General features: G+C 43.3%; 1 pseudogene; it reads right to left on the bottom strand.

Moving 5' to 3' along the window:
• Window positions 1-20,270: 20,270 nt before the first annotated feature.
• LOC101616893 lies at window positions 20,271-22,223 on the bottom strand (annotated as a pseudogene).
• Between the last annotated feature and the right edge of the window lie 428 nt (window positions 22,224-22,651).

Raw genomic sequence — 22,651 nt, 5'->3', positions numbered from 1 at the left:
AAACCCTCTGAAGTCTAAGAACCTACGGATTCCAACCCAAACTACTCTACCCGGCAAAAGTATCCCTCATAATAGATGGTGAAAAAAAAACTTTCCATGACAAAACTCAGATTTACAATTATATGAACACAAAACCAAACCTACAGAGAGTATGTCAGGAAATTCTCCACAAAGAAGAAACAAATAACCAAACTCAAATGCCTACAAGAAGCAGATCACAACAACCAAACCCAGAGTAGGCACAAAAAACTTCAAAGCCCATGAAAACACCAAAAAACATCTACCACCACAATATGGCAGGGATCAAATCAAATCTCACAGTCATTACCCTAAATATTAATGGCCTTAATTCACCCATCAAGAAATACAAGCTAACAGGATGGATCAAACAATTAGACCCCTCAATCTGTTGCCTTCAAGAAACCCACCTCGGGCTGGAGAGATGGCTTAGTGGTTAAGCGCTTGTCTGTGAAGCCTAAGGACCCTGGTTTGAGGCTCGGTTCCCCAGGTCCCAAGTTAGCCAGATGCACAAGGGGGCGCACGCATCTGGAGTTCGTTTGCAGAGGCTGGAAGCCCTGGCACGCCCATTCTCTCTCTCTCTTCCTCTATCTGTCTTTCTCTCTGTGTCTGTCGCTCTCAAATTAATTAATTAATTAATTAATTAATTAATTAATTAAAAAAAAAGAAACCCACCTCACCACTAAAGACAGACACCTCCTCAGGGTAAAGGGGTGGAAGACAATATTCCAAGCAAATGGGAATAAGAAACAAGCAGGTGTAGCTATATTAATATCAGCTAAAATAGACTGACTTCAAACCAAAAATAATCAAAAAAGACAAAGAGGGCCACTTCCTACTTATCAAAGGAAAGATCCATCAAGAGGATATTACAATCATAAATCTGTATGCACCAAACACAGGGACACCACAGTTCATAAAACAAAACCTACTGGACAATAAAACAGAAATAACCACTAACACCATCATTCAAACAGAACTCAACAGGGAAGTAAGAGAGCTCAACAAAACCATGGATCACTTAGACCTAATGGACATCTACAGAACTTTCCACCTCAAATCCACAGACTACACATTCATCTCAGCAGCCCATGGAACATTCTCTAAAATAGACCATATCATATCACAAAGACTGCCTCCACATATTTAGGAAAATTGACATAATTCCCTACATGATATCAGATCACAATGCTATATTGCTAGAAATCAACCACAAAAGACCCACCAAAAATCCCAACAGCACCTGGAAACTGAACAGCACACTCTTAAACAATAAATGGATAGTGGATGAAATAAAAAAGGAAATTGCAAAATTCCTGGAATTGAATGACAATGATAACACATCATACCAAAACTTATGGGACACAATGAAGGTGGTCCTCAGGGGAAAATTCATAGCACTCAATGCCTTCATTAAAAAGACAGAAAGATCCCAAATCAATAACCTAACCATCCACCTAAAGGCACTGAAAAAACAAGAAAAATCCAACCCAAAGAGCTCCAGAAGGAAAGAAATAATTAAAATCAGAGCAGAAATTAATGAATTGGAAACCAAGGAAACAATTAAGACAACTGACAAAACAAAGAACTGTTTCTTTGAAAAAATAAACAAGATTGACAAACCCCTGGCCAATTTGATCAAGCAAAAAAAGGAGAGGCTTCAAATTAACAAAATTTAAAACGAACAAGGAGAGATCACAACAGACATAAGTGAAATTGGGAGAATCATCAGGATTTATTTCCAAAACCTATACTCGAAAAAACTGGATAATGTGGAGGAGATGGATAAATGCCTGGATGCATACCATCTATCAAAGCTAAACTCAGAGCAGATTAATCACCTCAATGAACCCATCACACTCATGGAGATTGAAAAGTAATAAGCCTCCCCAAAAAGAAGAGTCCAGGACCAGATGGCTTCTCAGCTGAATTCTATCAAACCTTCATGGAAGAACTCAAACCAATCTTTCTAAAACACAATTGAAGAACAGGGAAAGCTACCCAACTCCTCTTATGAAGCTAGTATCACCCTAATTCCAAAACCAGGCAGAGATGCCGCAAGAAAATAAAACTACTGGCCTATTTCCCTAGTGAACTTAGATGCAAAGATCCTGAACAAAATCCTCGCAAACCAAATCCAACAATACATCAAAAGCATCATCCACCTGGACCAAGTGGGATTCATCCCAGAAACACAAACGTGGTTCAACATACAGAAATCTGTCAATGTAATACACCACATAAACAAGGTTAAACATAAAAACCACATGATCATTTCAATAGATGCAGAAAAGGCCTTTGACAAGATACAACATCACTTCATGATAAAAACATTGGAGAGAATTGGCATAGTTGGTACATATCTTAACATAATAAAGGCAATATACAAAGCTCCAAAGGCCCAAATAATACTTAATGGAGAGAGACTGGAGGAATTCCCATTAAGATCAGGAACAAGACAGGGTTGTCCTCTCTCACCTCTGCTTTTCACTATAGTACTGGAAGTCCTAGCTCAAGCAATAAGACAGGAGAAGGAAAAAAAAAGATGAAACAATTTGGAAAGGAAGAAGTTAAGTCAGCTCTATTCACTGATGACATGATTGTATATGTAAGAGACACAAGAGACTCCATCCCAAAACTCCTGAAGCTGATTAACTCCTATAGCAGAGTAGCAGGATACAAAATCAATGCACAAAAATCAGTAGCATTTTATATGCAAATGACAAAGATACAGAGAAAGAAATAAGGGACATAGTCCCATTTCCAATAGCAACAACAACAACAACAAAAAAAAAAAATACCTTGGAATAACGTAAACCAAGGAAGTGAAAGATCTATACAACAAAAAACATAAAAACACTCAAAAAAGAAATTGAGGAGGACTTGAGAAAATGGAAAGACCTCCCATGCTCCTGGATAGGCAGAATTAACATTGTGAAGATGACAATCCTACCAAAGGCAATATATAGATTTAATGCAATTCCAACTAAAATCCCTACAGTGTTCTTCACAGACATAGAAAAAATGATCTCAAATTTCATATAGAAAGGCAGAAGGCCTCACATATCCAAACATATCCTCAGCAAAAGAAATACCTCTGGAGGCATCACCATACCTAATCTAAAGCTATATTACAAAGCCATAGTAATAAAAACAGCATGGTACTGACATAAAAATAGGAGTACAGACCAATGGAATAGACTTGAGGACCCTACTTGATATTCGACAAAGGCCTGAACAATATAGGCTGGAAAAATGACAGCATCTTCAACAAATGGTGCTGGACAAACTGGATAACTACATGAAGGAAACTGAAACTTGATCCACACATTTCACCATGCACTACACTCAAATCCAAATGGATCAAAGACCTCAATATAAGACCAGAAACTCGAATACTACTGGTAGAAAATTTAGGAAGTACTTTCCATGATATAGGAACAGAAAAAGACTTCCTGAACAAAAGCCCAGTAGCTCACAATCTTAAACAGTCACTCAACTAATGGGATCATATGAAACTGAAGAGTTTCTTTACAGACAAGCACACAATAAGCAAAGCCAATAGATTACCCAGAGAATGGGAGAAAATATTTGCGGGTTATCCAATTTATAGAGGCCGAATCTCTAGAATCTACAAAGAACTCAAAAATCTAAACAGTAAGAAGTCAAACACCCCAGTCACAAAATGGGGCAAAGAGATGAACAGGCAGTTCACAGAGGAAGAAATACAAATGGCAAACACACACTTAAGAAAATGTTCATCATCCCTAATCATCAGAGAAATGCAAATGAAAACAACTATGAGATTCTACCTTACCCCAATAAGAATAACAAACATCAAAAATCAAACGAAGGCTGGAGAGATGGCTTAGTGGTTAAGCGCTTGCCTGTGAAGCCTAAGGACCCAGGTTCAAGGCTCGATTCCCCAGGACCCACATTAGCCAGATGCACAAGGGGGCACACATATCTGGAGTTCATTTGCAGTCCCTAGAGGACCTGGCGCGCCCATTCTCCCTCCCTCTCTCTCTCTCTCTCTCTCTCTCTCTCTCTCTCTCTCTCCCTATTTCTCTCTCTGTCACATTCAAATAAATAAATAAAAATAAAAACAATTTTAAAAATCAAACGAAAATAAATGCTGGAAAGGATGTGGAGAAGCAGGAACACTCATCCATTGTTGGTGGGAATATAGGATGGTACAACCACTTTGGAAAGCAATATGGAGACTCCTGAAAAGGCTGACTATAGAGATACCAACAGACCCAGTTATTCCCTTACTGGGCATCTACCCTAAAACCTTCAAACCACAGGCCAGAGAGATTTGCTCAACCATGTTTGTAGCACCTCAATTCATAATAGCTAAGAGCTGGAATAAACCCAGATGTCCATCACTAGAAGAATGGATAACTAAGATGTGGTATATCTACACAATGTAATTCTATACAGCAATAAGAAAAAATGACACAGAAAAATTTGAGGAAAAATGGTTGAAACTGGAACAGATCATTCTCAGAGAACTTACCCAATCAGAGAAAAAAAAAAAATCACCACAGTCTCACTCATCTACAGCACCTAACCTGAATCTACCCAAGATACCTTACATACCCAGCAAGCATTACATGGAATGGACACTAGGAGGGATGGGGAGGGAGGAGAGGGCATTGAAAGGGTGGGAAACACTAATCTAGACCCAAATGGCAAGGGTACCATAAAATTCTACTTCCTAAAAGGTAGACCAAATGGCTGAACCAGGCCCTTACAGGGAACACCTGAACCACAAGACACTGGAGAGGGTAGGATCAACTCTAACCTAAATCCTCTACATCTTCCCTCCCTCCCTCTCCCTCTCCGTCTCTCTTGCCTCTCTAACTCCTATATATTAGTTACCTTTTACCCTCATTTTCTTAGGGGTCACTGACCTGTAACTCCCAGTACCAGCATGGGGCTATCACCAACAATGAGCTTTTGATCAGAGAAACCTACAAGGTTTTCTAAAAGAATGACAGATTTCTGTCAGAGTACTTTATGACCCACCAAAGGTTAGTGGTAAGACCCTATTGCTGAAGACACCATATGCAGCTGACACATAAAATGGAACGGCATGGCTGGAAGCCAGGAGAGAATCAGTCCCCAGACAGTCAGCATGTATAGTGCCAGAAGGTGCTACATGGATGACTGGGGGAAACGACCAATATCTGTCCAAGCAACTCATGGTCCAACCTACGTAGCAGCAAATAACCTGTTGTGATGCCCACACAAGTGCAATAGTGGCACACAGCCATGGTGGGGAACCAACTGCTCTTGATTCGGCTAACTGATCCCCTCAGTGGTACAAGACCCATAGCTGGAACTGGGAAACAAGTCAGAACCATATCCAAACATAAGCCCACTCTCCAATTTCAAGTTACCATCAATCATGAGGTACAAGAGGACCTACACCTATTAAACTCTCTATAAAAAAAAAGTAAGGATTATCTCATTTGACCTGGTGCTAACTTACTCTCCGTTGGAGAATCTGCTTCTATTTTTCAGATAGATGTAGATCCTAAGGAGAGAGCCACCCCATCATACCTCAAAAGGGCCCTGACTGAAACTAAGGAAAATTAGCGAAACAAGCAAAGGTGCTGTTTTCCTGATGAACCGGATACCAGCACAAGGGGAAGGAGACCAACACAGAGAAAAATCAACACCTAGCAAATCAGAGAGCCAGAGCCTCAGAGGCCCCCAACACCTCATCACTGAAGCAGACCAAAAATGAACCCAACATGGCTCAAGGAAATTTTGCTGAAGAGTGGGTGGAAAGAATGTCAGAGCCACATGTTGGGTCATGATATACAGAGACATTTATCATACCAATAACTGTGGGCTAACCCCACAATGCACGACCCAGATACCTCTACAAGGAGGAGCCAATGGGGAGGGTTGTAGGTCATGGATGAGCCTAATAATGGTACCAAACTGCCTGTACTTGCACAATAGAAAACTAATAATAAATAAATAAATAAGCATCTGAGCTACAAATTTTTCAAACTGTGCAATTCTTTTCTAGAAATGTAAACTTGTGCCAGTGCTACCACAGTCCTGAGCATTAATCATTGACATAAATCTTTGACGGCATGGGAAGAGTAAACTATGTCTTGCTGTTTCCTTAGTCTGCATTTCTTTGACTACTAATAAACATTCTTTTCTGACTTTCAACAGGGACTTGGAAACTCAGTGGGCAGAGCATTCCTGAAGGGACCAAGCAGCCCATATGTCTATCTTAATTAGTGTGTCATTCAAATGAGCCCTGCACAACATATTGGAAGATGGACTTTTGTCCAAGAGGCACAGAGGAGCATGTGACTTCCTTCCCAAATCAGACTGCTAAAATCCCAAAGAGCTATGTCCATTGAGCAGGTCACCTCCATGGTCACCTACAGTGACTGGCCTTGAAGTGTCTCTTCCCCAGCTTGACCAAGCTCCTATTCCAAATCTTTGAAGCCTGAAAAGTTTCAAAGGAGAAAAAAACAATAAGAAATACTTTCCCAAGTTTTCTATAACTAAAGTTGTTATAACACCACAATACTTTCCACTTGAGTAGACTTTGAGATTCATTTGGGAAACAGCAGTAGCCACCTTGAGACATATTTATTATGAATTTTTAGCACTACACCAGTGGAGGCACATGGAGAAATTCTAAAATAACTACTTACAAAGCTTAAATGGATTTAATTAGACAGCTAACAGTGAAAAAAAAATCTAAATTATAAACCATCATAGACATGATTAATTACATGTTCATTATGCAGAAAGCACATGAATGAAACAACCCCATGGCTTTTCTCTCCCAGCCCCAGGAGTATATGTTGTTGCCAGCAGAACAGCTCCCAGTATAGGTAAACCCAAACCCAGTGTCTGCAATCAGAGTCATGCGGGGGTTGAACAGAAATGGTCCCCGATTGCCCTGCAGCCTAGAGTTCACCCAGGTACTTCACCCTCTGGGGCAGGTCTCTCAGGCCCCTCCCGCCTCCCCCTTGATTCTGAGCCTCCTCAGGCCAGGCCTGGCCTTTTTACATTCCACCATCTCCTCAGAACTCAGGACCTAGTACTGTTTTATTTTTTTAAATATCTTTATTTATTTGTTTGCAGAGAGAGAGAGAGGGAGGGAGGGAGAGAGAGAGAGAGGGAGGGAGGGAGAGAGAGAGAGAGAGAGAGAGAGAGAACGGGCACAGCACAACCTACAGCTGTATGTGGGTACCAGGGAATTGAACCCTGGGTTGATAGGCTTTGCAGGCAAGTGCCTTAATTGCAGAGCCATCTCTCCAGCCCTTTCTTTAGTTTCAGGGTTTTTTTTCCCTCCTCATACTGTTTTAGATCCACCCTCCCTGACCATTGTATGTGCTCAATAAATAAGTTCAGGGAGCGTGAACAAACACTAGCAAAATGAGCTATTGCTTAGGGAGCTGGAGAATAACAACATGCCACACTCCGAGGATCAAAGCCAATTTTCAAATGATGTACAGAGAGGGCAATCCAATTCTTAATTTTATAAAATATGTGTAAATGAAAAGGACATATTCTGGGGAGATGTTCTCATTTGTCAGCTCTCAGAGGTGAAGAACAGAAGTGGACTTTAGACAGGCTCTGCTGGCCTTCTTTCCTCTGGTCAGGCCTGGCAGCCTCCTCCCACTTGGTTCTATGGATACCGGGCTGAAGGGCTGCTGAGATAAGAGTCTGCACCATGCACCCTCTGGCATAGCCCTTAGACAAGGAGGAGAGAAGTTGGGAATAAGAAATGGACCCATGCAGCCTCGATCACTCATTCTCCACAGATGTACTGAGAACATGGCCAGCACAGAGAAGTCTTGGTTCTCACGAAGTTGTATTCTGGTAGAAGAGCCAGACAACAGCATAAGAAACAAAGCTCAGAGTATATTAGGAAGCAACTTGGGCTTGTATATAATGTAGTGCCAGGTGGGGCTGGAGTGTGACCCTAAGTGTAGTAGCCAGCAATGGCCGTCAACAGACATGGGAGCTCACCAGGAAGGTGTCTGAGGAAGGAGCTCCTCCATCATAGGGAACATCCAGGACATGGGTCGGATATTCCCCTAAGTACCACAGCAAGGAGGCTAGTATGGCTGGAGAAGATGCAGATTCACTTAGGAAATAAAGAGAAATGAAGCTAGATCATCCATGGCTGTGTAGGGTATTGTGAGGATATGGGTCTTCCTCAGAAAATTGGGGAATTTCTGTTGGGTTCTGTTGCAGTCCGGTTCGCATTGCTGGTAGAAATCACCCAACCAAGAGCAGCTTCTGGGAAAAAGAGGTTTATTTGGCTTATAGGCTCTAGGGGAGGCTCCACAATGGCAGGGGAAAACAATGGCATGAGCAGAGGGTGGACATCACCCCCTAGCTAACATAAGGTGGACTACAGCAACAGGAGGGTGTGCCAAACACTGGCAATGGGAAACTGGCTATAAAGCCCGTAAGCCCGCCCCCAACAATACACTCCCTCCAGGAGGCATTAATTCCCAAATCTCCATCAGCTGGGAACCTAGCATTCAGAACACCTAAGTTTATGGGGGACACCTGAATCAAACCACCACATTCCGCCCCTGGCCCCCATAAACTGATATCCATACATGATGTAAAATACAATGCTTTCAGTCTGACTTTAAAAGTCCCCATAGTTTTTATCAATCTCAATGATGTTCATACATCCCCATAGTTCAAGATCTTTTAACTGAGCCATAATACCAAAATATAACCTCAAAAAACCCATAATGGCACAGAATAAATATTCACACTGCAAAAGATGGCATTGGGCATATCAAAGAAACATTCAACCAATGCAAGATTTAAAACAACCAGGGCAAACATCAAACTCTGTAGCTTCAAGTCCAGCAACTCTAGCCAGTGACAAATCTCCAAGTCCGATAATTCTAACCAGCAACAAGTCTCTGGCATTCCAATTCCACCCCTCTAGCTAGGCTACTCACAGTCCTGGGAAACTTCACCGGGGCCGGCAGCTCCTCGGCAGCCATCTCATGGTCCCGGCATCTCCACTGGGTCTCCACTGCAAGCCACGGTTCATCCTCATGGCTCCATGGGGTCTCTATGCAGGCAACCAGCAAACCCGCTTCACACTGCCCATGGCCATTTCCAAAACACAAGACCGTGTTGCAAACTCAATGACCCTCTTTCCAGCATTTCTTATACTCCACGATACCAGGTAGGGTGCCAATTTGTTAATCCAGGGGGGAATAAAGCAGACTTTGAAGAATAGGACACTCCTTGAGCACTCAGGGCCCTTCAAAAGAGTTGACATTCTTTTTGTTGCCCCAGCGCAGGTCAGCTAGCCCAGTCTCAAAGGTTGTAATCTCTCAGTTGCAGCTGAATTGGCAGTAGTTTACCCAAAGATTTTTCTTTCTGTGCCATATCCCTCTGCACACACCAGTTCATTTCTACGCAAAGCAACCCTGCACAACTTCTCAGGACATAGGCATAAGAGCAAGCTTCTCACACAAACTGCTAGCCCAGTCCAAGCAAAGCTCTTTCTCGCCCTCATAAGCCAAACCTCACAGTCCATAGTTCTTACTGCCTTCAGGTCTTTCAGCTCTGACCAGGATAGACCATTAAGCTGTACTTACAGCACTGCAAGGCATCTCTTAGGCCAAGGTTTCAACTCCTTCCACAGTCCTCTTGAAAATCAGCTTCAAAAGGCCGAAGCCACACAGTCAGGTGTCTATTAGCAACCCCACTCCTCGGTACCACTTTACTGTTGCAGTCCGGTTCGCATTGCTGGTAGAAATCACCCAACCAAGAGCAGCTTCTGGGAAAAAGAGGTTTATTTGGCTTATAGGCTCTAGGGGAGGCTCCACAATGGCAGGGGAAAACAATGGCATGAGCAGAGGGTGGACATCACCCCCTAGCTAACATAAGGTGGACTACAGCAACAGGAGGGTGTGCCAAACACTGGCAATGGGAAACTGGCTATAAAGCCCGTAAGCCCGCCCCCAACAATACACTCCCTCCAGGAGGCATTAATTCCCAAATCTCCATCAGCTGGGAACCTAGCATTCAGAACACCTAAGTTTATGGGGGACACCTGAATCAAACCACCACAGGTTCTAAGCAAAGAAAAGACAGAATTTAACTTCTGATATTTTAAAAATAGCTTTACTAATGAGCTGGAGAGATTTCCCAGTGGCTAAAGGCACTTGCTTGCAAAGCCTGACAGCTCAGGTTCAGTTACCCAGTGCCCATGTAAAGCCAGGTGCACAAAGTGGCACATGTACCTGGAGTTCATCTGTGGTTGCAAGAGAATCTGACACATCCATTCATTCTCTCTCTCTCTCCCTCTCCCTCTTTGTCTCTCACAAATAAATTTTTAAGAAAATTAAAATAAATAATAAAAATAGCTTTATTAAGATATAACTCACATGCCATACAATTCACCCTTTGAAATATACAATTTTGGGTCTGGAGAGATGGCTCACAGTTAAGACACTTGTCTACAAAGCCTAAGAACCAACGTTCAATTTTTGGTACCCATATAAAGCCAGATGCACAAGGCACATGTGTCTGGAGTTTTTCTGTAGTGGCTAGAGGTCCTGGTGAGCCCATTATCTCTCTCTCTCTCTCTCTCTCTCAAATAAATAAATAAATAAAATAGCTTTTAAAATTAAAAATAAAAATAAAGTATACAATTTGGCTGGGTATGGTAGCACACACCTTTAATCTCAGAGCTCAAGATGCTGAGACAGAAGGATCACAGTGAATTTGAGGCTAGCCTGGGCTACAGAGTGAGTTACAGGTCAGCGTGGCATAGAGTGAGACCTGCCTTGAAAACAAAACTAAACAAAACAAGTAAAATGTACAGTAACAAAGCTATACAGCCATCACCACAGTCTAACTGCAGAACACTTTCATTTCTGCTTCACAAACAGCATGCCCCAGGTTAGCAGTCCGGCCCCATCTCCTCTCCCCCACAGTGGTTGCACAGGCAACCACTCATCTACTTGCTACTTCCGTGGATCTCGCTCTTCTCGTTTCAGCCCTGTGCAACCATACAACATGAGTGTCCTTGGTGACCAGCTCCTTTTTCCTTCGTCATGTTTCCAAAGGCCATCGTACTGTATGTAGCTTGTATCAGTAACATCATTCCTCTTATCGTGAGGTAATAGTCATTGCAGGTTAGGCCACACTTTGTTCCTCAACTAGCCTGTTAGTAGATCTTTGAGTTGGTTCTACTTTTGGCTGTAATAATTAAGACTTCTATAAACAGTTGTGTGCCAGATTTTACACACAGGAACTTTTTTCAGGTCACTGGGGAAGTCATTAAATGGTTTACCAAGGTAGTTGCACCCCCCTGGCATTCGCACCAGCAGTGAGAGTCCAGTCCTCCACACTCACACTGTGGATTTCCTGTCTTCTTTACCTGACTCTCCTGGTGGCTGAGAAGTCCTGTCTTGCTCTGGTTGTGATTTGCATTTCTCTAATGACTAACACTGTTCAGCATCTTTTCATGTACTCATTAGCCATTTGTATATATTCTTTAGAGGAATGTCTATTCAAATCCTTGCCCATTTAGAAAATTTGATTTCTTTGTCTTCTTATGACATCTTTTAAAGGGCTTATTCTGACTACTTTGTTGAGATAAAGCAAGGAACATGTTTTGCTTTTAAAACATAAGAAAAAATTGCTGGGCGTGGTGGCACACGCCTTTAATCCCAGCACTCAGGAGGCAGAAGTAGGAGGATCGCCGTGAGTTCAAGACCACCCTGAGATGACAGAGTTAATTCCAGGTCAGCCTGGACCAGAGTGAGACCCTACCTCGAAAAATCAAAAAAAAAAAAAAAAACATAAGAAAAAATTTAGTAATTGCTTTTTACAAATATACTGGTCTTATAATTGCAAGAGGTGAGCACAAGCCCTGGCCCTCACCACGCCCTGTGGTCAACCACTATTCAGGTGTACATTCCACGACCAGCTGCAGGGCTCTAACAAACAGGTCCTCTCTGAGCTCCAATGTCCTAATCTATTGGGCTCTGTCAATACCAAGCTGATAGTTTCCTCCAAATGAAGAAACTGAGGCACAGGCCATACTCATAGTAGCAAGATGGATGCTGTTTCCTACAATCTTAGTTAGACACAGCCAGTGATACTATGAGAACTCAGTTTGCTCACTGAGGGATTAATACCTGAGGTCTTCTAAAATCTAAGAGGCTAAGGAATGGCCATGTGTACTTTGCATCATTTTTAATTAATATTGGTTCTGAAATTAGATAGTGAGAATAATCACCAACCCTGACTAAAAGTCATAAAATATGAAAGAGAATACAAAGGCCTAAGGAAAAGATACGTGAGAAATGAATGTACAAATAGTTACATGGAAGAGAACTATCTTGGGGTAGTTAGGGAAAGCTGCCTTAATGGATGGATGCAACAATACCTTATCAGCTGTTCATATGTAGCTAGCAGGAGGCTGGGAGGCACTATCTGGTTGGGAAGCCATGGCCTGACTATAACTCTACATCTATGAAAAATAAAAAGGATGACTTTGGTGGGCCGCCCAGGGTGTTTTCCACATACACCAAAATGTCCAGGTGGCCATGGCTATAAGGCAAGCTTGGGTGCATAGGTGTATTTTTTATTTTCTTCCTTACATAGATATTTGGGATTTGTTGAAATATTCATATTGCTCTCAAATGGTATATAAAATAATAGTTGTGACAATAATCATAGACTCTATAGAGTTCAACTCTGAATCTAAACTAGCCTCTCTAGCTAGGAAGCCTTGAGTGAGCAACCCCTTTTCCCTATACCTCCGTTTCCCTCCTCTGCGTCATGGGAGCAGTAATACAAGCTACATCTGAAGGGATGTTGTAAGACTCGAAGATAAGGCCTGCTCTGCAGAAAGCCTGGGCCCAGTAACTGTGGTGAACAGTACGGGGTGTTACCTTGGCTCAGTGATATAACAATATCACTGGCTGGGTATTTTCTATAGAAAAGGTTTGGTTGCTTCACAATCTGGGAGACTAAAAGTCCAAGATTGGCGAGCCACATGTGTTTGGCATCAAGTCAAATGACTTCTGGTTATATCACAGCATGGTTTAAGGTAACATGTCAGGTATGCTTGAGAGAGAGAGAGGCAGGGAGAGAGAGATACATTACCAGCAAGACAGGAAGCAAGAGAAAGGGGTGAGGCAGGGGTGGTTCTTATTCTAAGAATGCAATCTTGTGGGAAAGAATCCAAACATATCAGACCTATCAGATCCACTCCCAAGACCCAGGGGTACTCCATTCATGAGGGTAGAGCCCTGTAACCCCATTTACTGTCCTGTAGACCCCATCTTCCAAAGGTTCCACCACCTCCATGAAGCCTTGCTAAGGACCAAACCTCCAACTTGTGGCCTTCTAGGGGGGCTATGACAATAGCAGCAGTGATCACTAGCATTACCATAATTATGACAAGGACTGTTAGCAGAAGGTCAGCAAACATAGGTGCTGGCTGTGCTTGGAGAATCACTCTGCGTGAGCTGCGGTTGCTTTTGTCTTTTCTCTCCTCCCTGGTCCTCAGCCTCCTCCTGAGCTCACTGATTCATTAAACACCCAAGGTTACCTCCCTGTCATCTCTCCCTTGTCTTTATCAGGACGCATCATGTTTCCTTCTTCACTTCCCTGAAGAGGTCCAAAATCTGGGGAACATCCATGACTAGTCTCTATGATATGGAGACTCTGGTCCCTGAAGTTACTTAATCAGAATTCAAGGCTGAAATCTTGTGAGCATCCATGAGAAGTTAGCCTTGCTCTGTGCTCCCTTCCCTGTCCAGGTTAGTGTAGACTGAATCCAGCTTTCCTGCCTACCCTTCATCATCCTGTTCTCTCCTGCCCTTTCCTTTCCTCCCTACACTCAAACATATGTAAGCTTGGATGAGCACAAGTTGAGGAGCCTTTTTAAACAGCTCATTAAAACTATTAAAAGCTAAAAATTGACCTTGGGAAATGACTGTGCAATAGCTTTATTAAATTGCTTGGGGGAAAGTTAGAAAGCCAGGCTGTCTTACTCCTGATTTCTCAGGGCTCTCCATACAAGCTTTTAAATTTGGATCTCAAGAATTATTGAGCTTCCACTGGAAAGAGAAAAAAAAGGATTCTGAAGTCCTGCCAAAGCCCAGAGTAACTCTTACTCTTTCTCCTGGAGCCCTTAAGAGGCTAAGGTTCTACCCCATGGGAGGGAGGACACTGTGGTGACCAATGCTGCTGATGTATTTGTTGGGAAACAGTGGAGGAACTGAGGATTCCCTGTTAAACTGACCTCTTTCCTTGGACACTGAGCTGAATCTTCATGGGCATTCATAATAAGTACTAAGTGAGAGATGTGCAAACACCAAAATCCACCTAGTAAAGAAAAGCAAAGGATTCAAAATAGACTTCAGAGCTGGAGAGATGGCTTAATGGTTAAGCACTTGCCTGTGAAGCCTAAGGACCCTGGTTCGAGGCTCGGTTCCCCAGGACCCACGTTAGCCAGATGCACAAGGGGGCGCACGCGTCTGGAGTTCGTTTGCAGTGGCTGGAAGCCCTGGCGCGCCCATTCCCTCTCTACCTGCCTCTTTCTCTCCCTCTCTCTCTGTCACTTTCAACTAAATAAGCAAAAATTAACAAAAAATATTTTTAAAAAATAGACTTCAAAGGCAAAAACTCACCTCAGTCCTTTTCTCTGTTTTCTGCACAGGTTGGGTATTGGGCAGAGAAACAGAGCTGGGGCTGAGCTATAATCTTCCTTCCCTGGTGTCTGTCTTTCATAGTACGGAAGGTTCTATGTAGGCTGCAGGGGGAGAGTAGAAGTCTTACCCATCAGTAGTCTTACCCAGCAGTGTACCCTGTATGCTGTATAACCAGCCAGCCAGGCAGGATGTGCCTGGTGGTGCAATAGTGGTATAACTGTTATGGAGATAACCACTGCTCTATGATGATGTGAGACCCACTCCATGGGAGGAAATTCATGATAGCACTGAAAAGCTAGTCAAAAGCCTATGGCTGGAGAGATCATAGACCCTAGGAAAGAAACTACTACTGTTGCTTAGCTAAATGGATATTTATTTATTTATGATTTGCATACATTTTATTTTTATTTTATTTTTTTTATTAAGTAGGAACTTTGTATGGACATATAATGTTCTGGTACCATCATTTCCTTCCTCCTTGTGAGAGCTCAGCATTAAAGTAGACTTCACCACACCCACCAAGCCTCAGGGAATTTTGCAGTGGAGGGGTTGGAAAGATTGTAAGAGCAACAGGGTGGAAGAGAATATTCAGAGGCATTGCTCCCCACTGAGTGGATGCTGCTCTCACAACTCATAATCCACAACTTCATGGTAAATAAATATTTTATACCCATCAAATTTTCCTCTAAATAAGTAATTTTATGCCCACAGTACTGCTCTCGCCTTTTTTGCAATAATAATAATGATAATAATAATAATAAGCTTATTTTTGCAGTGGCCAGTGAGTACTGAGGAGTCTCAAAACTCGTGGAAGTGCAGAGAATAAGTGAACTAAATGGGACTTCTATATCACTTCCTCCAAGGCTCGGGGAACGTTGAAGAAGAGGGTGCAGAAAGAATGTGAGGCCCAGAAGAGGGGGAGAAGTACTGTGGAATGCTGCCTCCTGAACGTGGCATGGCTGCTGCAGCCACAAGCTCACAATGGCTGTCATCACCTGCACAAGACTGGGCCCATCACCATTCCACCAAGGGTTGTGGAGAAGCTCAGGAGGACACTACCCTTCCCTGAGGAGTTATTATCAGTTACTATTGTGAGGAAGGAGAGACATTTTCTTCAGTGGTGCAGATACTGATAAGTTACTCCTGCTCCAGAAAATATTCCCCTACCCATGTTCATGCAAGCAACCCTAACCAAACTCTGTGGGTCACAAAATATCAAAAGAGAACTAGTACTAGTTGGGAAGGCTCAGCAGGAAGAGGGGGCAAGAGCAGGTAAGGGTAGGTGAATAGAATCAAAATGCATGTTAAACATGTATAAAAATGATTGATAAGGGATAGGGAGATGGCTCAGTGGCTAAAGGCACTTGCTTGCAAAGCCTGTTATCCTGGGTTTGATTCTCCAGTACTCATATAAAGCCAGATGCACAAAGTGGCCCATGCATCTGGAGTTTGTTTGCAGTGGCAAGAGGTCCTGGAGTGGTCATCTCTCCTTGCAAGTAAATAAATAAATCTTAAAAATTATTAATAAGTAAATTTTTAAAAATATGATAAAATGACAGAGGATTTTATAAGAAAGTCCATAATTCCTTTAAAAAGAAGGATTGCATTTGGGGGACTGGATCCTAGTGGAAAGGAAACTGAAACAAACTGAGAACCCAGAGTAATTACAAAAGCACAGGGGAGAAGGGTCAGGGAGTGGTTCAGTGGTGAGATGACCTGCCAGAACCCCACTGCACAAGCCTGTAACCCCATCCTGGGGAAGTGGAAACAGGGGGTCTCCAGGGATTACAGCTAGCTCATCATCAAAGCAGTGAGCTCTGTGTTGAGTGAGAGATGCTGTCTCAAAAAAGGTATTCCCTTCCCCCCAAATAACTGACTGCTGCTCCCACAATGCAGGAACTACACCCTGTGGGGTGCTTGCAACCCCAATGTGTAGCGTCCCCAACGGAATGGGGGCAGGGGTGAGGGAAAAGAGGACACCAACACAGGATGTATCCATACAAAACACCTCAACAATAATAATAATAAACACTTAAAAAGACGTCATGAAAAGTAACATTGACAGCAATCAAATCAGGTAAAACGTGCAATATCAACTTCTGTCCTCCACACACACCATGTGCACGTATGTGCGTGAGTAAACATAAACACGTATGAGTCCCACATGAACATGCATACCATACTTACACACATCAAACACATACACATGCAAAAATCTCACATGTATATGAATAGTCACCCAAGTGAATCCCTCCTCTCCCTTCCTCAGCCCCTGAAGGGCCCATCTTGTACAACGGTCTGCCTTGTGACCCCAGTACTGAGGAGTAAACAGGACTGAAGATGGTCTGAGTCGCTCAGTGAGTAATGTGTTTGCCTGGCAATGATGAGGCCCTGAGTTCCATCTCTAGAGCTCACATAAAAAAAAGCAGGGCTGGGGAGGAAGCAGATAGATCCCCACAGCTCTCTGACCAGCCCATCAAACCTAATCTGTGAGCTCTAGGCCAATGAAAGACCCTCAAAAAATGAACACTCAGGTGACATTCCTAAGGAGTGGTACCTGAAGTTGTCCTCTGGCTTTTATCCTCTGTACACACATGTGCACCCACACACATGTACACACACATTTTTAATGTGGAAATAAAGAGGACAAATTAAAAAAAAAAAAAGCTGGAGTTTCTGCCCTCAAGTTGCCAAGAGAGGCAAATATACAACTTATTCTCTCAAACCTGCAGCCAAGTCCATTTTGTGAAGGATCCTGGCTAACATTCTCCAGAGAGATTGGACCAATCACTGCAAGAGATGGAGACCCTGAGACAACCTGTGGCTCGGTTTCTCCTGAGGAATGACCAGAGTCAGAATTGCCACCCACACTTGCAGTAAGTTCATGTGTCTGTAACTAGGTATTTTATGTGGCTAATATATTGTACCAAGCAATATTTCCAAAATGACACTAATTCAGAAGCCTGGATTTGATGGGTTCATGGCTTTGTTTTGTTTTGTTTTCCGAGGTAGTGTCTCACTCTGGCCCAGGCTGACCTGGAATTAACTATATAGTCTCAGGGTGGACTTGAACTCACAGCGATCCTCCTACCTCTGCCTCCTGTGATTAAAGGTGTGTGCCACCAAACCCGGCTTCTTTTTTTTAATTTTTATTTATTTATTTGAGAGAGAGAAAAAGACAGAGAGAGGGAGAGAGAGAGAGAGAGAGAGAGAGAGAGAGAGGGAGGGAGAGAGAGGGAGAGAATTGGCGCACCAGGGCATCCAGTCACTGGCAAATGAACTCTGGATGCATGTGCCCCTTTGTGCATCTGGCTAACGTGTGTCCTAGGGAATCAAACCTGGGTCCTTTGGCCTTGTAGGCAAGTGCCTTAACCACTAAGCCATCTCTCCAGCCCAAGTTCATGTTGTTAAAACCCTTTTTGGTCTTAATATTATCTCTTCTTCCAAAAACATGAGAGGAGGAAAATATGTTTCTAACATAAAAACAGAGACTCCAAATTCTGTGTCAGAATTACAGATATGGCTCCTAAGAACTCTGTCTCCCAAGGGTGCTGAGGCTGCATATATCCTACCTTGGCCCACTGGACACTAGCTCAGACTTCAATGGAACCAGCTGCAGGAGTGACCTGCAGTGTCCCTCCTTCGCCCTTCAAACCACTGGAAAACCACCAGTGAGCCAATGACTAACACTGCCAGAAGGTGGCACCAAGCAAGGGAGAAAGAAGGCATCTGCCAGACACTGGAATCTGAGTTGTCTTGTACACCGGGCAACTCAGTCTAGCAGAACAGCCTAGAAGCAGTTTCTGAACTGACTCTGAGGCTCATGTGTGGCCCCCGCTTTCTTGCTGGGAGACCCTAGACAAGTTTATTCACCCCTTCCAGTCTGAGGCTTCCTTCCCTAAGACTATGGAGATGACACCATCTTCCTTGAATTGCTAGAGCCTTAAGTAAAACAAAAAATGTGCTGAATGCTAGTTGGCAATGCCATTATTTAAATGCAAATTGTTCCTTTCCTCTACAGATTCAGAATTCTCCCTAAGCCCATTTTCTTTTGAAACTTAATTTAAGGAAGTGAAAATTACAATGCATTTCCCTTTCTCATTTGACAGAGCAGCAAAAATCCTTAAGTTTGGCAATACAGTCTGAGGGTGAGTTCAGTGGGGGCGGGATGGGTACTCCTACCCATTGTGAGGGGAATGCAAAATGCTGTCAGCCTGGGGGTGGGGAATTTTGACAGCAGCCCTTATATCATTTGACCCAACAATGTCTCTTCTGGAAACTTATAACAGAGACCCACTGGCAAAAATACACAAAAAGGCATGAGACACATTAACCAATGGCAATGTGTGGGCCTCATATGAGTCCAGCTTTGAACAAATTTTGAATACAAGACAGAGAAATGTGAATGTCCATAGGGTATCTGATAATGCTAAAGAATTGTCATTAGTACTTTCAGATATGATCGTGCTATTGCGGTTGTTTTCCCTAAGAAGTTCTGTTAGAGACAATTACGGAAATATTTATGAATGGAATGAAATGTGGAGGATAGGCTTAAAAATAGTCCAGGAAGGAGTGTGTGGTAACAATACTTGGAGTTTATTACAGTGTTCTATTTTCGTATACATGTGAAACTTTCTATAATCAAGTTAAGACAGTAAGGGTAAAGCTGAATCCCTCTTAAGCCCACCTTGACCCCGGGGCTCTTCCCTCTCCCCAGGGAACCTTAGCTTTCAGTTAGCTCCAGGCCTTCCACACATTTTTTTAGGCATTTAAATATTATATGCTCATGGGGATGGGACTTTTTTGAAGCCCTCCCCCCCCCCCATTTACAACAATGACATCACCCTCATTCACTATCTTCCCTGTGTTTTCACACCAGCCTTGTGTCTGGTAGAATCTCCATGACAATGCACAGAGATCTCTGTTGTCCTTCCGTTGCTGTGCACATCACTGCAAGGGTGCATATGCTAAGATTTTATACACATCTGCACCATGGTACTTATGTCATTTCCCATGGCTTAACTATAACCACTGCTCCAGAAAACACCCTTGCATGTGTCTCCCCATGCACAAGGAAGCTTCCATAGGGAGGGGATGCTTGTATCTTGTGAAGAGAGGAATCGGGATGGCTTAGGGCATTTCTACCTCTGTTTAAGTGGATTCTGACTCTGCCTCCTTTTATTTACTCTCTTAGCAAATAGTATCCAACAAATGGGGTAACAAGTGGGAGATCCTATTTTTATTATTATTATGGTTTCCACAGTTTCATAATTTCATCTCCCACCACCTCCTCCTCCATGTTTTATATCTAGTTACTGCTCTAGTCTGACACTTGTAAGCCCTGCTTTGTGTTCCAATCAGTTTAGCTATTCACTGCCCAGAAGTCTCTTCTTGGTCATTCTAGAACATTTACTGTAGACCTGGACCTCTGACTTCTACCCATCTTATTGTCATGTGTCACTCATAATCCTCCTAGTTTCCAACCCTAACCTCCCCCAACCCTACTGACATGACTTGCCTGCAAATATAGCCTAATTCCTCCAGTCATGCGCCCAGCTGTCCCTGGGCCTGCACTGCTCCTTGGACCTCATCCAGTGACACTAACACTTCCTTATATTCTCGGCTGTTACTTTCACAGTGACATACTGCTCTGAAGATGTTGAATACCTTTTAGATGGCACCTGGACCAGGTTTTAGTCATATAGTCATTCTTATTTATCTAGTTAATATATATCTTATTAGATATCAAGCACTATAAAGGCAGAAAGGGTAAATTTTTGCTTACCCAAGATCTAGCAGAGAGCAAAGAACACAGTACACTCCCAGTGAATATTCATTGAATGAAGGAAGGGACTACAAGGTGCCTGTTCACAGCGGCACAACTCCATTTGTGGCATATTTCTTTCAGGCATACTTTTACCTGGCTTCTGCTTCACTATAAGGTGGTAGTAGAAAAGGGTCAAATGTCTTTGAGAAACACCACACAGAATTCCTCTCAAGGCCTATCTGCAATTCTGAAGGTGCTTTTTTCTTTTTGCTACTTTATAAACATCTTCATTTACTATTTGCTATAGTCAGCTCCATGTTGCTGGCAGAAGACACCCCCCCCAAGAGCATCTTGTTGGGAGGAAAGGGTTTATTTTGGCTTACAGACTAGAGGGGAAATTACATCGTGGCAGGGAAACGATGGCTTGAGCAGAGGCTGTACAATATCCCCTGGCCAGCATTAGGTGGACAGCAGCAGCAGGACAGTGTGCCAAACACTGGCAAGGGGAAGCTGACTATAACACCCATAAGCCCGCCCTGAACAATACACTGCTTCCAGGAGACTCCAATTGCCAAAATGCCACCAGCTGGGGACTTAGCATTCAGAAAACATAAGTTTATAGGGGACATGTGCCTCAAACCACCACAGTATTGGTAATTACATGTGAATAATATGTTTATACTGTTCGTCATAGAAAACAATTTTCTTATTTTATTTATTTATTTTTATTTTAGAGAGAATTGGTGTGCCAGAACTGCAGCCACTGCATTTGAACTCCAGATACTTGGGTCTAGTGGGCATGTACGACCTTGTGCTTGTCTCACCTTTATGAGTCTGGTTCACGTGGAATCTGGATAGTTAAACATGGACCCTACCCACCAAGCCATCTCTCCAGCCCTAGAAAACCATATTTTTTCGTTTTTTTGAGGTAGGATCTCACTCTAGCCCAGGCTGACCTGGAATTCACTATGTATTCTCAGGGTGGCCTTGAACTCACAGTGATCCTCCTACCTCTGCCTCCCAAGTGCTGGGATTAAAGTCATGCGCCACCACACCTAGCTCTAGAAACATTTTTTAAGAACACAATGGGCAACCTCAACCTGTGCTGCCCAGCTTCCTCTCTTCCCCCACTGTGGCTCTTGGGCAAAGCTTCTTGATGGCCATTAGTCCTCATTGTACAAGTTGCCTGGTCCAGGGAGTAAAATACGAACATCACATCTGGCCAAGGGGGGCTGCAGGGATGACCTGGATGCACAGTCTCAGAGCCCAAGGAGCTAAAGGTGTTCAGGAGTGGTGCTGTCTTCTCAGCCAGCCCCGCGGGTGGCAGATGAAGGTGTGGTAAATTTCCATCTTCCCGTTGGCCAATTCTAGCAACACTAACAATCTTTCTTTGCTCCCATCAGCTAATAATCCATCTGGGATGGCTACAAACAGGATGGACAGGACTGCATTCTAGGAAGAGAACTTCACCTTGGTGACTTCATACTGGAAGTGGATGATGTGAGGTTTTCCATAGTTCACAGGAAGCCCGGATCACAGAGAGGTTTTCTTCCTTATATATTAGAACTGAGAGAGAGGGATTCCTGCCACCCCCTCACCCACCAGTAATCTTTAACAGTGGGTGAAGGCCATCAGGAGTACCACAGAGGCCCTGGAACAATGTATCCACAGCAGTGGAGCTAGGGACAGTTACTCAAAGGCAAAATACTACTGGCTTGGTTGTTAATCATCCTTGGCAGCTGTGCTCAGGGTGGGAAGAGGCTTTGCACAAAGTGGGTAGGTGGGTGGGTGGATGAATGGATGTGAGGTCTGCTTGCTGGCCAATCTCAGAAGGATAAGTCCCTATCAGGCCATAGGTTGAGAGCTCTCCTCCTGCCTCAGCCAGTGCCTGCTTCCCTGAAGTTCCATGTTTCTATGAAACAGCAGCTCTTTCATGAAACACTCATGGGTGGAAGAGCTGACTCGCAATTGCTTCAATTCCCATCACCCCTTCCCAGACACAGTGTTGAACCTGGCATGCCACCCTTCCTGCCAGGCCTCCTGGGCTGCTGCCTCTGGTGATCAGGATTCCAGGAAACTTTGCTTCCCCAGATCTGAGGTCACACCTCTCCTGAGAATTTGTCAAAGATAAGATGAAAGTGAACACCTCTCCTGATGC

Source organism: Jaculus jaculus, chromosome 16, assembly GCF_020740685.1.
Source record: "Jaculus jaculus isolate mJacJac1 chromosome 16, mJacJac1.mat.Y.cur, whole genome shotgun sequence".
NCBI lineage: Eukaryota > Metazoa > Chordata > Mammalia > Rodentia > Dipodidae > Jaculus > Jaculus jaculus.
Note: the sequence above shows the minus strand (reverse complement) of the source record. Positions and strands in the feature narration are given on the sequence as shown.